This window comes from Ambystoma mexicanum, chromosome 12 (genome assembly GCF_040938575.1).
Source record: "Ambystoma mexicanum isolate Mex_15411 chromosome 12, UKY_AmexF1_1, whole genome shotgun sequence".
NCBI classification, from domain to species: Eukaryota; Metazoa; Chordata; class Amphibia; order Caudata; family Ambystomatidae; genus Ambystoma; species Ambystoma mexicanum.
Window position 1 is genome coordinate 606,765,895 of NC_090936.1, and position 15,251 is coordinate 606,781,145.

The following is a 15,251-nucleotide window of genomic DNA, read 5'->3' on the forward strand; positions in this document are numbered from 1 at the left end:
AGGAGGCGTCTTGTTGGAAGAGAAAGTAGCCTGGGAGTTTCAGATCAGCTGTGCGAGGAGAGCTGAGAGAGACCTGGACATGCAGCTACCTACCATGGAAAGAAGCTGGCATGCAAAGCCAACACGGCAGAAACCAGCGAGTGAAGCTGAGGGAAGGAAACCTCAGGCTAGCAACCGAAGTCGTGGTGGTGGTGCAACTGCAAGGCGGTAGACTATTGAATACGACAGTGATGCAGAGACCCATTGACAGCATGGAGTGTGTACAGTGTGCACAAGTGAGAAACCGGGGACCACGAAGCCGACCTGATGAAAGGATCCCATCCTGAAGGCAGGCCTGGTGATGCTAACCCCAAGAGAAAGACGTAACGGGGAAGGCGGGACATATGGGTGGGATAATGGATATAACTAATGGAAAAAGCATACTCGTCCCAGTGAGGACCCGATGTTAAGACCCCAAAGAAGTGTGGAAAGTTGTTTGAAAGCACTCATACTCGTCTCAGTGAAGACGGAATAACAGAGAAACCTGAGAATTATTATATGACTACTAATAACGAATGAGGAAAGAACAATAGAGAACCAAGATAATCATTACTGGAACATTCATACTCGTCTCTGTAAATCTAAAGAGGTGTATAGAAGTGAGAATCATTACTGTAATTCTCATACTCATCCCAGTTAGAATAAAGATGTGGAAATAAGTGAGAATCATTACTGGAACTCTCATACTCGTCCCAGTAAGAAAACAGAAGTGGGCATAAGGGAGAATCATTATTGGAACCCGGATACACATCCCAGAAACGAAAGGTTAGTTTTGGATGGAGGACAGATCCTTTTGGGTTCACCGACGACTTACGAGTACCTTAGTTACTTTGTGTTAGGTAAGGAGCACCTGTACTTTTAGGTTTAGGGAAACTTAGGAGTTTACACCTTTTTCATTTGATAATAAAGTTTTAAGATGGAAGGCACAAGCCTCTGTCCTTCTTCATACCCGCCACATTACCCAAGCCCCTCTGAACCTCTGTCGGTTTTATCTTGGAAAAACACCTCTTGGGGTATTGGTAACAAAGCATTTACTAGTATCCCATAGGCTATCTTTTCTCCTTCCTTCACTGTATAGGGATTATTCCTGTGGTTGTGTAGGAGGACTTTAACATCACCCCTATAGTCAGGATCAGTAATCCCTGACATCACATCTAGACCATATCTCCAAACTGGCCTAGAATTTGAGGCTAATCTGATGCATGTTCCTGTAGGGGTCTAGTGTTAGACCAGTGGGATTAGGCGTCTTTCACCTGGTGGTGTTACTATCTCAGTAGTGCTTTGTAGGTCAAAGCCAATGGAGTCTGCGGTTGCCACCACGGGGCTTTTGGTTTGGGACTTAACTTGGTAAATCGTACAGGTCCCCAACTTTTGTCCGTTTGTATTGATCCCACCCTGACACCATGCATGGCAGGTCGGAAGAAGGACACAAACTCTGATAAGTCATTTCACTATGAGGTTTATTAAATAAAAGGTAAAAGGCACTATTCTATAAGGCGTCCCTACCTACCAATACTAGCTAAGATGCTTGTCAGTCGTGTGTGAATGTCTTAACAGAATTGGTCCTCCATCCAAACTAAGCCTAACTGACCCTAGCGCTATAACAACAACTAAAGACAGCAGAATTACTCCCTTCTCCTGGGGTTTTTGCTTCTTGCAAAGTTCTGTTTCAGTAACTGATTTTCAGATAGTCTCTGGTGACTATTTTTATCAGTTCATCCACACTTTACTGTGCTTTTTTTCCCTCTCTCTTTGATGGTTAATTTTTATGGTTTTATTATTCTCCTCTTGATATGATATCATACACATGATATGATAGTTTATTTATATAGCGCCTATACACAATGTGTTTCAAAGCGCTTCAAGGCAAGGGAGGGAACAATGGAAAATACAATTACATTTTTACAGGCCATGAAGAGTAAGTATGTGAGATTAACTATCGTACTCAGCCTGACGACATTTCAGATAGTCCAAGAGTTAAGACATAGATAAGGAAGGGAGGGGAGAGTGGGAAGGAAATGGAAACAGACAGGCGACTACCATACTAGGCCTGGCGACATTTCTGGTAGAGCAGGAGAAAACAAAAGGTGAGGGAGATGGGTGCAGAAAGGGAGGGGAGGAACAAAACAAGCGACTATCGTACTATGCCTGACAACATTTCAGATAGTGCTGTGGGCGGGGAGAGGAAAAAAACAAGTAAGGGATGGGGCAGGAGACAGACGAGGTTGCCATCATACTAGGTCCAGGGACAATTCTGATAGAGTAAGTGCATAGAAGAAAGTAAGGGGAAGAGGGGAGGAAGAGAGGAGGAGATAGGAAAAGGGAGAAAGGGAGAGGAGGAGAGAACAAAGAGTAAGCAGTCAAAAAGAGTGGAGAAGCAAGAGGGGAGAGCGAATACAATTGCAGAAGTCAGTAGTAACACATGACGTTGCATGCCTGGATACAAACTGAAGATGGGAACAGCATGATTCAGGGCCACCATGGGAAAGGGTGACACACCGTCAATTAATGAAGTCCATAAAAGTCAAATCCAGCATTTGCCACAAGACAGTGATGGTGAAACCAGAATGTATCAGGACAGACTCCTGCAGAAGTAGGCTGGAGGAGGGAGGGGCGCAGGGTAGAAGAATCAAGCAAAACAGGCAACACCTGTGTGCGAGAAGGGGGGCACAAGGGAACATCACAGGGGGACCAGAGGGGTGGGGATGGCCTGTGGGGACAGAGGAAGTTGGTGCATGCTTACCTGCTGTCTGAGCAGGGGTTTGGGCGGGGCTTAGGCCAGGTGACCAATATCCACTTGCACATGCTACCCATCTGCAAAGGAAAAGAGGCTGGAGGGCTGGATTCCTTAAGTAGGGGAAAAGAGCGGCAACCAAGAAGGCACCAGGTGAGGTGGGGGGGTTGCTAAGTGGGGAAAAAGAGCAGCAACCACGAAGGCACCAGGTGGGCGGGGCTTAGGCCAGGTGACCAAGATCCACTTGCACCTGCTCCCCATCTGTAAAGGAAAAGAGGCTGGAGGGCTCTTTGAGTAGGGAAAAAGAGCGGCAACTAGGAAGGCACTAGGTGGGCGGGGCTTGCTAAGTGGGGAAAATGAGTGGCAACCAGGAAGGCACTAGCTGAGCGGGGCTTAGGTCAGGTGACCTAGATCCACTTGCACCTGCTCCCCGTCTGCAAAGGAGAAGAGGCTGGAGAGCTCCTTAAGTGGGGAAGAAGAGTGGCAACTAGGAAGGCACCAGGTGTGCGGCACTTGCTAAGTGGGGAAAAAGAGCAGTCGCCGGGAAGGCACCAAGTGGGCGGGGCTTAGGCCAGGTGACCTAAATCCACTTGCACCTGCTCCCCATCTGCAAAGGCAAAGCGGCTGGAGGGCTCCTTAAGTAGGGAAAAAGAGCAGCAACCTGGAAGGCACCAGGTAGGCGGGGCTTGCTAAGTGGGGGAAAAGAGCGGCAACCAGGAAGGCACCATGTGGTTGGGGCTTAGGCCAGGTGACCTAGATCCACTTGCACCTGCTCCTCGTCTGCAAAGGAGAAGAGGCTGGAGGGCTCCTTAAGTAGGGAAGAAGAGCGGCAACCAGGAAGGCACCAGGTGTGTGGCACTTGCTAAGTGAGGAAAAAGAGCAGTCGCAGGGAAGGCACCAGGTGGGCGGGGCTTAGTCCAGGTGCCCTAAATCCACTTGCACCTGCTCCCCATCTGCAAAGGCAAAGCGGCTGGAGGGCTCCTTAAGTAAGGAAAAAGAGCGGCAACCTGGAAGGCACTAGGTAGGCGGGGCTTGCTAAGTGGGGAAAAAGAACCGCAACCAGGAAGGCACCATGTGGTTGGGGCTTAGGCCAGGTGACCAAGATCCACTCGCACCTGCTCCCCATCTGCAAAGGAAAAGAGGCTGGAGGGCTCCTTAAGTAGAGAAAAAGAGCGGCAACCAGGAAGGCACCAGGTGGGCGGGGCTTGCTAGGTGGGGAAAACGAACGGCAACAAGGAAGCGACCAGGTGGGCGGGGCTTAGGCCAGGTGACCAAATATACTTGGAGGACCACCTCACTTTCCACTGGTTGTTGAAAACATTTCTATTTTAGTCTTCACTTAAATATGTTAATCCTTCCTCTCAACCAGTGCCAAGAAGCCCTCGGGTGTATGTGCGCTCAATGAATCTCCATAACATAACACTCGCACCTGCTCCCCATCTGCAAAGGAAATGAGGCTGGAGGGCTCCTTAAGTAGGGAAAAAGAGCGACAACCAGGAAGGCACCAGGTGGGCGGGGCTTGCTAAGTGGGGAATAAGAGCAGCAACCAGGAAGGCACCAGGTGGGCGGGGCTTAGGTCAGGTGACCTAGATCCACTTGCACCTGCTTCCCATCTGCAAAGGAAAAGAGGCTGGAGGGCTCCTTAAGCAGGGAAAAAGTTCGGCAACCAGGAAGGCACCAGGTGGGCGGGGATTGCTAAATTGGGAAAAAGAGCGGCAACCAGGAAGGCACCAGGTGGGTGGGGCTTAGGCCAGGTGATCAAGATCCACTTGCACCTGCTCCCCATCTGTAAAGGAAAAGAGGCTGGAGGGCTCCTTGATTAGGGAAAAAGAGCAGCAACCAGGAAGGCACCAGGTGGGCGGGGCTTGCTAAGTGGGGAAAAAGAGTGGCAACCAAGAAGGCAACAGGTGGGCAGGGTTTAGGCCAGGTGACCTAGATCCACTTGCACCTGCTCCCCATCTGCAAAGGAAAAGAGGCTGGAGGGTTCCTTAAGTAAGGAAAAAGAGCGGCAACCAGGAAGGCACCAGTTGGGCCTGGCTTGCTAAGTGGGGAAAAAGAGCAGCAACCAGGAAGGCACGAGGTGGGCGGGGCTTAGGCCAGGTGACCAAGATCCACTTGCATCTGCTCCCCATCTGCAAAGGAAAAGAGGCTGGAGGGCTCCTTGATTCGCTCTACAGAGTTATTTGTTCTCTCTTCCCATGGAAAAATTATCCAATGTTTATAAATCTCTCCTTTTATAGTTTCTTTCTTTCCATGCACTTCATAATATTGGATCCTTTTTTGATATCTGTCTCTGGACATATATTCTGAGCCTTTTGTGGTCACGCTTCCACCTTCTCTATCTCTCTATCTGAGGACTCCAGGACGCTCTGAATCTGACTTCACTCGTTTTCCTCCAGGTAAGACACTGCGCGTCTAATTCTGCCTTGCATTCCTTTCTGGTCACAGGACGCCGCACGTCCAGCTCTCTCTGCATCGGGCAGTTCACCCATTTTGTAACTCGTGGACTTTTCTCTTCGCAAGTCTCCTCCCTCCTCATATGTTATGTAGCCGTGAGACTTCCCCGGCATACATCTGGGTCTTCCTCTTTTTTGTATGGAACCTCTCCTCCTCCGTATGTTATCCTCCTCGGCCCAGTTAAATAGGCTTTTTCCATTAAAAAATATTTACAGTTTCTGGGTGACAGTAGCACATATTGGTTTCTGATATTCAGAGAGGTATTGTTGGGATGTTTCATAGGGAGTCCCTCACAAGGGAGTCTCTCCCGGTGAGGTCCCGCTTCCCTCTGCCCCTAGGGATGGTGTTGCGGTGCGGGCTCACATCCCTAGCCTCCCAGTGGGGCTCCCACTTGGGGAGCCTGGGACGAAATCATGCAATTCATCACAGTTCTTGACACAGAACACCTGGAAAACGAGCTGCATGCTTGGAGCTCTCAAGTTTACTGGGACCATGCGCGAGCAGGCCATTCAGTCCTGTTTCGACTTGGAATTCTGGGACTGTTTTCCTAAATGCCAACTTGGGAAAGTAAAAACTACTGGTCCCAGAATGCAAATGGAAAAAAAAAGCAAGACTGGGTGACTTCATCGTGCATGATGACAGGAAACTTGCATGTTCTGCATGCTGAGCTTAGGGGATTTCTGGCATGCATGCATCAACAAAACAGAAAAGCGTTTTTGCATTTTCCTTCTCTCCACTTGGAGAACAAGGAAATGGCAGTGGTGTGTAGTAAATCCCAGTAACATAACATAACATTCTTATAGCAGGAGCATACAGCATTCAGAGACATCCTAATGTGCTAATGGCTTCTTCTGTAATCCGTGCACAATAGTGACATAGGATGTGTGGATCCGGAGAATGAAAGGGCCCATGCACCTTGGAGCAGGCCAGAAGCGGAGCCGTGGGATGTCCAGTCAGTCGATGAGGCTGGCATTTCTCTCCTTCTATCTTCAAAGTCTCCACCCTCTCCCCCTACAACTATCATGGCCGCCCCCTGACTGAAGATGGCAGCTGGAGGTCACGGGGGTTATCCATGCGGTGGGGGGAAGAGGTGTGACTGAAGGGATAACACCTGTTAATCTGGGTTAAAAATAGGAGTTCTATTCTTCTCAGGCTCGGATAAGCAGGGGGCGGCCCCTGAGTGTGTGTGTGTCTGTTTATCATAGAGAGAAGGAGAAGGGGGCGAAGGAGAAGCGGAGGGGGGCGGCACACAGAGGATAGTAGAGGGGAAAAGTGCAAGCAATAGCGAGAGACAGCGGTCGAACAGACGGGATACAAAAGCAGGGAGACGAGAGGAGAGCGAGTTGGAGTAGAGAGAGGTGCGGAGAGCGGCGTAGGGTGGGAGGGACGAGGAAAAGAGGAGGGGTGCTCCCAGAGAAAGAAAAGACGAAAGAGAGAAGAGCGGGTTAGGACGGACAGAAAAGACAGCAGGAGAGAGCGAAAGGAGGGGTAGTAACGAGCGGTACAAGGGCGGGGACTCCCTGTGGGAGGACCAGTCCCGAGAGTAGGGAAAGCGCTGAGAGGCTGGGAGGGGAGACAGGGAGAGATCCAGAGGCACTGCAACCGGGCGCTTCAAGCCGTAGACGAGGTAAGTGTTAACTCCGCACCATATACTTTTCAAACGCTCCAGAGGCACCTATGTCCTCTGCAGCCCACAGCTAAGGCGGGCTTTTCTACCTGCAGCGCTGCGGTGCATCCTGGGACTATAATGAATGAGGATAGGCTTGCGGGCTGCGACGCGTTTTTGAGTCTTATTTTGCCTCAAGGAAGGTGCTCCCATTTAGAGGAGTTGGTGCTAACAGAAAGTGGGGGCGCGTTTTATCTGTCTCTTCTTGGCTGTACGGTGTGCAAGGGGTGTGCTGTGCAGTAGATGCTTGTCGGGTGAGCACAGGGGGCGTACAAGTGCCGTCGGATACTTAGCATTTGGCTGCTTCCAAAGTTTTGCTAGTTTCTTCTTCAGCGATTAAGTTATTACAGTATCTGCCTAACCTTATTTATGGTACTCGTTTGACGAACAAAGGAAGAATGAAATGTGGAGCGAGGCAACCCCTAGATTGGAACCGGTAATGAGGAAAGTAATAGTTTCAGAATACTCGGTCTCATTATACGTGCGGTGGTGCAGGTAAAAGGCAGCACAGTCAAGTGCCGCTAATTCCAGTACTATAACGCCACTTTACCACTGCATTACCACACCACCATACTACATATTTTGATGTAAAGTGAGAAGTACCTACAGCATTTACCACTTTACCCCCGAAACTCAGTGGATTGAACGTGCAGTTAACGTAAATCCGTTGGAAATCGCATGGAATTATATGGACTCTAAAATTGGGGATTTACACTGCTACACCTGTAATTCCATGGGATTGCCACAGGACCGAGTGGCGTTTACCGTAACTGAGGTTGGCAGCCACTCCCTACATTTACCACTAGTTGTGATGAGGCCCACTGAATCTGAAGTAGTAGGAAGCTCTGTCCGCGTGCTCAATTGCAAATATAGAGTGGGATCTCTCGTGATGATTTCTTGCATGAGTGTATAGTTTCAAACACGGGTGGTGATCTCCAGGTAGGATGTGTAGTGGAAAACTCTGGTGGTGATGTCTAGTGTTGGTGTGTATTGGTGAGACGAAGTGGTGATGTATAATCGGGGGATCTAGTAGTGGGCTCTAAGGATGATGTCTAGTGGTTAGCTCTGAAGCTGATGCATAGCGATCAGCTCTGGTGGTAGTGTTTAGCAGTGTACTTTGGTGGTGATCTCTATGAGTGATCACCGGCCCTTGCTCTGTATTCAATTATGGTGTGCAGTCAGTGCCACTTCTTGGATTTGCAGGGCGCTGTAAATGCCCGCAATGTTCATTTGTATTGACATTACCTAGTGTGTCAGAGGCATTGCCGAGGGCATCGGGCGGGGGGGGAGGGGGCAATAGCCCTGGGTCTTTTGGTTGTAGCCTGGGATAGAAGCTCAGGGGCTACAACCAAAAGGCTAGCTAGCTCCGAGTCACGACAGTCCTGACTTTAATGTAGCCCCAGATCTTTTCTAGACCTAGCAACACCCCTGGTGTTGACATGGGAGTGTCATAATTCTTTGATAGTAGTCCATCATGGGAAGTTACATAAAAAGAAACAAATATGTATGATGTTCTTATGAATGGTCACTTTTATTCTAAAGGAAGTAACACCAGTATATGTTAAAACAATAATTTTGGCTTTATCAAAACACTGTATATGGAATCACTTTTAGAGATGCAACATTTCCTTTTGCAGATGGCCACAAGTAGGAGAAAATCGTTTGCCCCATGTCAAGCCTTTTTAGTTAAGTGGTGAAGCTGACACATGATCCAAGTGCAAATTAGGCCCTTGACGCACCACACTTATTTTCAGCTCTGGTTGGTAAAAATATATTATATACCAACCGGGTAAATATATAATATGCCTCATTCTGAATGAAAGCGGCCAAGTAACAACATGCGAAGAAATACATTAAAGGTTAGGGAGTTTCTTTGTGATTCTGTTTTAATTGTTCTAAAAAAAGATACAGAAAATCTCCAGCTGGAGATGTGTGGGGCTTCCAGATACAAAAGCCCTCATCAGCCGTTACCAACCAATAATTAATGGTTATTTGGGGAGACTTGCTGACGTTCACAAGTGAGAAAGAGTTACACTTACAGAAACGTAGGAATGTGTTAAGGCATTTGCGAAGCACGAATTCTAGGTGTGGGGAAGTGTTTTTTTCGCGACACATCCTCCTCCTAACTGCGGTTCTGGATGGGTGCTGCAAGGCTCCCTAGAGAGTTAGGCCTTGGACTACCCACCGCACAGGTGGCCCATGCATAGGCTAGCCCTTTGGGTAGTAGCTATAATCCTGTTTTAGGAACGGATCGATTCTAGCAATGGGAGGCATTAAAATGTGACCCGTTATCCAGCAAAAAGTCGCGGCCGAAAAAAGTTTTATAAAATTATTTTTTTTACCGAATTTATATGGGGTGGTGGGTAAGGGTGATAAGTTACAGTAAGGGGAGCATGAGGAGGCTGCGGGGTCTCCCCTCGCATATATAAATGCGGTTTAAAAAAATTCTCAAAAAGACCGATTTCATAGAACCTGCGAACCACCCGGGTTGCCGTGCATTTTCCGCTGTATGCATGTAATGGTTGTGAGGTGCCCTCTAATGTGCATGGATCACAAATGCAGGGGCGGGGGGATCATGGCTAGATTGTAACACCAGGTCTCACCTCTATCACTCTCATACTCTCTCTGCCGGTAGTTGGCCAGGTCGTCTGGGTCTAAGGTCGTTTTTTTTCAAAAGAGGTTGTATAAAACCAGTCTTGACGGTGTCTGGAAATGAGCTTTCTGTGAGGGAGGAATTAATGATGCTGAGTAAGTAGCACCAGGCCCATCAAATGTTTAATGATGGAGGTTGGGATAATATCATCACAATATGAAGTAGGTTTGAGAGATTTGTTTTTGGGAGGTCTATGGGAGCGAGAGGAGATCATTTAGTCTAGAGGGGGCATGTGTGTGCTGGGGCAAAGGGGTCCTATGCTGTGGGAGGTTGAATTTATGATCTGTCGAATTTTGTCTATTTTTTAAATAAAATAGTTGTTGATTCTGTTGCATTTATCCTGAGTCGCTTGCACCTCAGGGTAGGATAAGGGTTTGGTACAATGTTTGCGTTTTTCAAAGATGTCTTTGCCCCTGTTGGTGGCTGCCGCAATGGTGCTGAATTAGTAAGCAGCTTTGGCCTTGGTAATCAGAATCCTACAGTTGGCCCAGAGAGATTTGAGGTTGGTGAGATATCCAAGGTTATGGTTTTTGCAGCACTGTTCTGCTAGGGCTCTGATTGAGCGTTTGTTCAAGTTGAGATTGTTTGTTCCAAGCCATGGTAGTTTTTAGGGGGGCATGAGTGGTCACCAGATTCACACCAAGTTGTTGAATAATCCTAGGAGAGCTGCAGCATTCTTTGTGGTGGGATAGTCAGCGAAGTTTGATTCTAGCTCATTGACTGGGAATGTTTAAAATGGGTGGTGCTGAGTGAATGGGTGTTTAGCCTGACCTTTGTGGGCAGTGGTCGAGTGGGTGATCGACAGTGGGATGGCAGGTTGATCATGGCAGGGTGGTCAGACCAATTGACTGGGATAGGGTCTGCTCAGGTGATGAGGGGGGATGTTAAGACTAAGTCTAGGGTGTTGACTTTGTTGTGCGTGGGGGCAAGCACAATTTTCTTAAGATGCATAAATCCGTTAAATGCAAAAAGCGTGCTTCAAGCATGGTTGATGCTGTGAGACTCAGGGATGTTAAAATCTCAGAGAATGACATTAGTGTGTGCTAGTTTGGCAGAAGAGAGTAAGTTGGAGTCAGCAGTGAAGAAGCCACTCCTGTGAGGTAGTCAGTAGATGAGGTGAAAGGTGATAGATTCCTTGTGAGATGAAGTGAACCTGCAGGCAACTGATTCAGACGATCTTGTTCTGGGATAGGGAATGATGGAGCATAGCCCATCACTCCTGTGGATGATTGCCACTCTGCCTCCTGCCCTTCCTGGTCAGTCAGCATGTTGGATGCAGTAGCCTGGGGGTGGAGCCCATCAAAAACATGGGGGAGGATGGGATAAATCATGTTTCGGTGATGAAAAAGTCATGAAGGTGTTGTATGAGATGAGGTTGGTAATCCCTGCAGCATGAGCAACCGCTGAGCTAGCATTGGGGCAAGGATGATATTGAAGAGGTTTTCTAGGGTAGCTTGATGGGGCTGCCCAGGGCGCGTGGCCATTCGAGCCCTAGCATGGGTGGCGATATCCTGTTCAGGGAGGAGACACCTGGTGATATCTTATGTTTAGTAGTAGCAGTAACAACTTATTTGTAGGTGGAATACAGGATAGCGGGTCTGGCCCTTCACCCTTTCAGGCCAGAACAGGCACAAACATGTGAGGTCCTTGTCTTCGACTGTCCTTTGATGAGGATGCCTAAGGAGGTTTGGTTAAATAGGTGGTGGACAGAGCAACTGAGTGGCAGTGCCTGGTCATCTGGTCATGTGACTAGAAGCCGCCTCAATGCAGTCTGCAATAAGAGATTGCAGGCCTTTATCGGTTCTTTATGGCTCAATGGACCGACTTGGGTAGGTCGTTCAATTACAGTTGATAATCATAGCATAATTCTGTTGCTTGACCTTTCGGTTCTGGTAGCTCATTGTTCCTACCCTGGTAGGTAGCTAAATAAGAGCCTATCAACACTGGAGAAATGTGTGTCACCAGGTGCCTGAACTGCTACTGCCCCTCCCAATCTGGTTATGACCAGTTAATGCACTGCCGAGCGTTAGCACCTGAACTACTCTTGCACAGCGTGAGGTGATGACGCCATTGTGCCGGGCCCAAGCCCTCAGTCAGCACTGGAAGAGGGAGTTCCTGGCACTGGCTATTTGGTACTATTTGGTACCATCTGCATGCCAAACATCCCCCTGGCCTGGAGGTTGGCATACAGGATCATTTGGCGGAGAGTTGGGGGGGGATCTATGGGTCAGGCTGTCCTTTTTTCCCAGTGCCCAACCCCAACTAATAGCATATAAACACACAGAAATTTGGACTCAGAATTACTTGGATTCATTAGTAAAGAATGCACTACAAATTGCCTTGGGTTTACAAAAGGCTACAGCCAGCCTGTTATTATCGAACATTAGAGTCTACATTAAGATGGGCAGGAAGAGCCTCTCTCCTTAAAAGTTATGCACCTGATGACACCTGCTGCAAGATTGTGTTTATGGGGCCCGTCCATGTACCATCTAGGGCGCTCTTTTTCCTTCATGCAGTTGGCACATCCCTCCCACCCCAAACCCCCCCCCTCCCACTCCGGGCCAAACTCAGGTTCAGTTAATTCCTTATTTGTTGGTTTGGAATACTCAACAGGCTCATTACTGGGACGCAATAAGAGGTTACTGACCTATCTCGGTCCTGTATGTCTCAATTTACCAACCCAGGTAGGTGGCTTAGTAAGAGTTGACAGAGACCTGATAATACTGTTGCTTGACCTCTCGGTTCTGCTATCTCATTGTCCCTACCCTGAAAGGTAGCTAAATCAACACTGGAAAAGATGGTGTAAATTGGGGCCTCATCTGGCCATTAACCCCGCACCTGCTACCCGGGCCGCTCCCACCAACTACCTGGATACACTCCCATAAAGCTTGGACTCCTAACAAACAGTACCTTCCCATATTACACACCTCAGGCACAATGCTCTTAGAGCTTCCTCGCTCCCTGTCTAACGCCACAAGGTGTCTATTTTATTGGCACCTGCTGTAAAATAAAACACCTGGGTGGGAGACAGTCTCATGCTTTAGCATTATTTTTAAGCCCTTTTGGGTCACACTCATCTCAGATGCCCTCAGCATCCATTCCAACCGTTCCCTTGCCACATGCCAAAACCCTTCACCTCTATCCCACCCCTGCGGGGGGAAAGTAGCTGAGAGAGAATTCCTCTACGCCATATTTTGGCAACCAGATTCCTCAAAGTAGCCTCGCTGTCGATTGGCTAATGGTGTGAGTGTTTGGAGCACTTACAGCAGTTCGAGTCCCAACACCCTACCTTCTTTATTGCCTCACCCTCTAATCCAGCTGCTGGAACATCTGATGCTGCAGCAATCCTTAAAGAAGGTGTACCATACTGGGCTGCGTCCAGGCTCATTTGGCCCAGCTCCTTTTTCTGCAATGAGATGAACTGATGGACAGTTAGCTGTGTCCCATCCTTGTGTACCAGCAGGCCACCTCCTTTCCAAGATGGCATTCAGAGACCCCGGCTCCCTTCCCACTGTGGTCCATTTCGACACTGGGCTTTTAAAACACCTTCTGTCCTCATCTAGCCAACAAGCCACTAGTTGCACCATCCTGCTACTATCTGCATGTCTCCAGGGCACTGCTAGCTCCCTAACTCTAGCAACCCTAAAAATATGGCAGTAAAAAAGTGCACCAAATGAATACCACCTCAAATGCAACCCTGAACACTTCGAACAAGCTGTGCAGTAGTCCCTACAGAATGTTATCTTGCATTTGTATAGCGCCTACTCTAAGCGCATTGCCTGTTAGCGAGACAAAGGAGGAATATGATGGAACATTCAGTAGTGGTAGGGAGAAGCAAAGTCAGGTAGATGGTTGGGATGAGGAGGAGGGATAGATATGAGACAAAAGAATGTATGCAAAGGAAATGGTAGAGGAGCTATGTGTACAATTGGACCAAATGTATTGTGGCACTCAACTGTATTCTATGTGGCACAGCCACAAGAGGAGAGATAGATGGAGAGGAGGTGCTTTCTCTCTGCAAGGGGGGGGTATGTCTGGAAATTTCCTACTGCATGGTGAGCATGTGCATGTTGAAGCTATGCCCAAGAAAACGCATGCGGAAAAGCCGTACACGTCCAAGCCCCCAACAACATTTTGGAGGGGGTTTATGTCAGAAATCCAAATTTGCCAAGTTTGCAAACGCTTCCTGAAAAGCACGCAAAATAACCCTCAAATGTTTTGGTTTCTTTATTTGTGTCATGGTTGGCAAAACCCTAGGCTTGTTCCCATCATGCTTATGGCCAGACTCCGAGCCTTCCACAGAGTCATGGTGAGCTAGGGTATGTAGAGAACCAAGCCCAAGAAACCACAGCATGCAGAGCTCCTCTTATACCCCTATGCTCTAAACAGCCAGATTCTATATATGGGAAAGCTGGAAGGGAAATATGGGCACATTTTACTGAGGGTGGGATTTTGACAATTGCTGACTTGGGAGCAGAAGCTTCGACTGGCCTTCCTGGAGGTTCCTGAGTCTTGCTAATGCCTTTAAGATAATGGTTCTGTTGGTGTCTGAGGCAGGAATTCTCTTAGGCTGAGTGCTTATGGGAGTTAATTTACATAATCCAGCCTTTGACTAGCCTTCTCACCCTGGGCTGCAATTACTGTGTACTGTTAATAGATGGCATTATCTGGAATTGTACAATCAGACCGAAAAAAAGGTCAGACCGTACAAAAAGTCTGAAAAATGCTACCACCAAAGGTTCGAACACAAAAAGTTCGAACCTTTGGTGGTAGCATTGTAGGTAAGTATTAAAAGAAAGGCTGCAGGGGTGTCCCCCCGCAACACCCCGCTCACTATACTGCGTGGTATAGTGAGCGGGGGTTGCGAGTGACAACCCTGCAGCTCCCGAAAAAAAAAAAAAAACAAAGGACCCTGCGGCGCCGGTTCCCGATCACAGAAGTGAAAGGGAACTGGCACCGCAGGGACTCGGCGTGTAAAAAAGGTAAGTAGGGTTTGTTTATGTTGGGGGTGTGGGTGGGGTGGGTGTTGAGGGTGTTGGTGGGGGAGTGTTGTGGGTATGTTGTGAGTGGGGGTGTGGGTATGTAGGGTTTTTGAATGCGTGTTTGCATGGGAAATGTGCAAACTTTTTGTGTTTCGCACATTTCTCATGCAAAATTTTCCGTTGGTGACTTTTCCGCGATGGAAAAATCACGCAGAACCCATTGTGCAATGTTAGGTCATAATAGGGGTGTATGGTCTAGTTAACAGATTAGATTTCCATGTTTACCTTTGAGTGTGTTTATGGGCTTGCTACCTGGTGTTTTATGGCTGCTTCAAAAGCGCTTGAAAATTAGACATTTAAAGCAAAACATTATAATGAAGCCTCAACATAATATAACATGTCCCAACAACCTAATCTAAAAGTAAAGTGACATCATATTGTCTGCTTACCCTCAAAATGAGCGAATCAGTACGTCCATAGCACTCCGGTAGATTCTAGATAACGTGCGTTTAGCTTTCGGAAAATAATACTTTGATCCCAGCATATCAAGACATTACAAACATGTTTCTACAGCTCAAAACACGGAGTAGCATAATATAACCCAGTGTAGCATACCAAACCTTAATCAGTGTAGCACTTCAAAACAGGGCAGGGCATAGATAATATAGCTTAGTAAAAGCACATAGCAAAACATCACATACATACTCTGCTCCAAACTTA

At 47.9% G+C, this 15,251-nt stretch overlaps 1 protein-coding gene across 3 annotated transcripts in view; it reads left to right on the plus strand.

Annotated features, from left to right (window-relative positions):
• The first annotated feature begins 6,495 nt into the window (after positions 1 to 6,495).
• SMTNL1 (smoothelin like 1) overlaps positions 6,496 to 15,251 on the plus strand; it is a 117,963-nt gene continuing 109,207 nt past the window's right edge. The window contains exon 1 of one of the 3 annotated variants that reach the window (XM_069629020.1): positions 6,496 to 6,588. The gene's annotated coding sequence lies outside the window, so the exon portion shown is untranslated. Of the gene's footprint in view, positions 6,589 to 6,655; positions 6,858 to 15,251 lie in introns of those variants that run through there. The other 2 variants (XR_011281840.1, XM_069629019.1) reach the window with 2 other exon arrangements.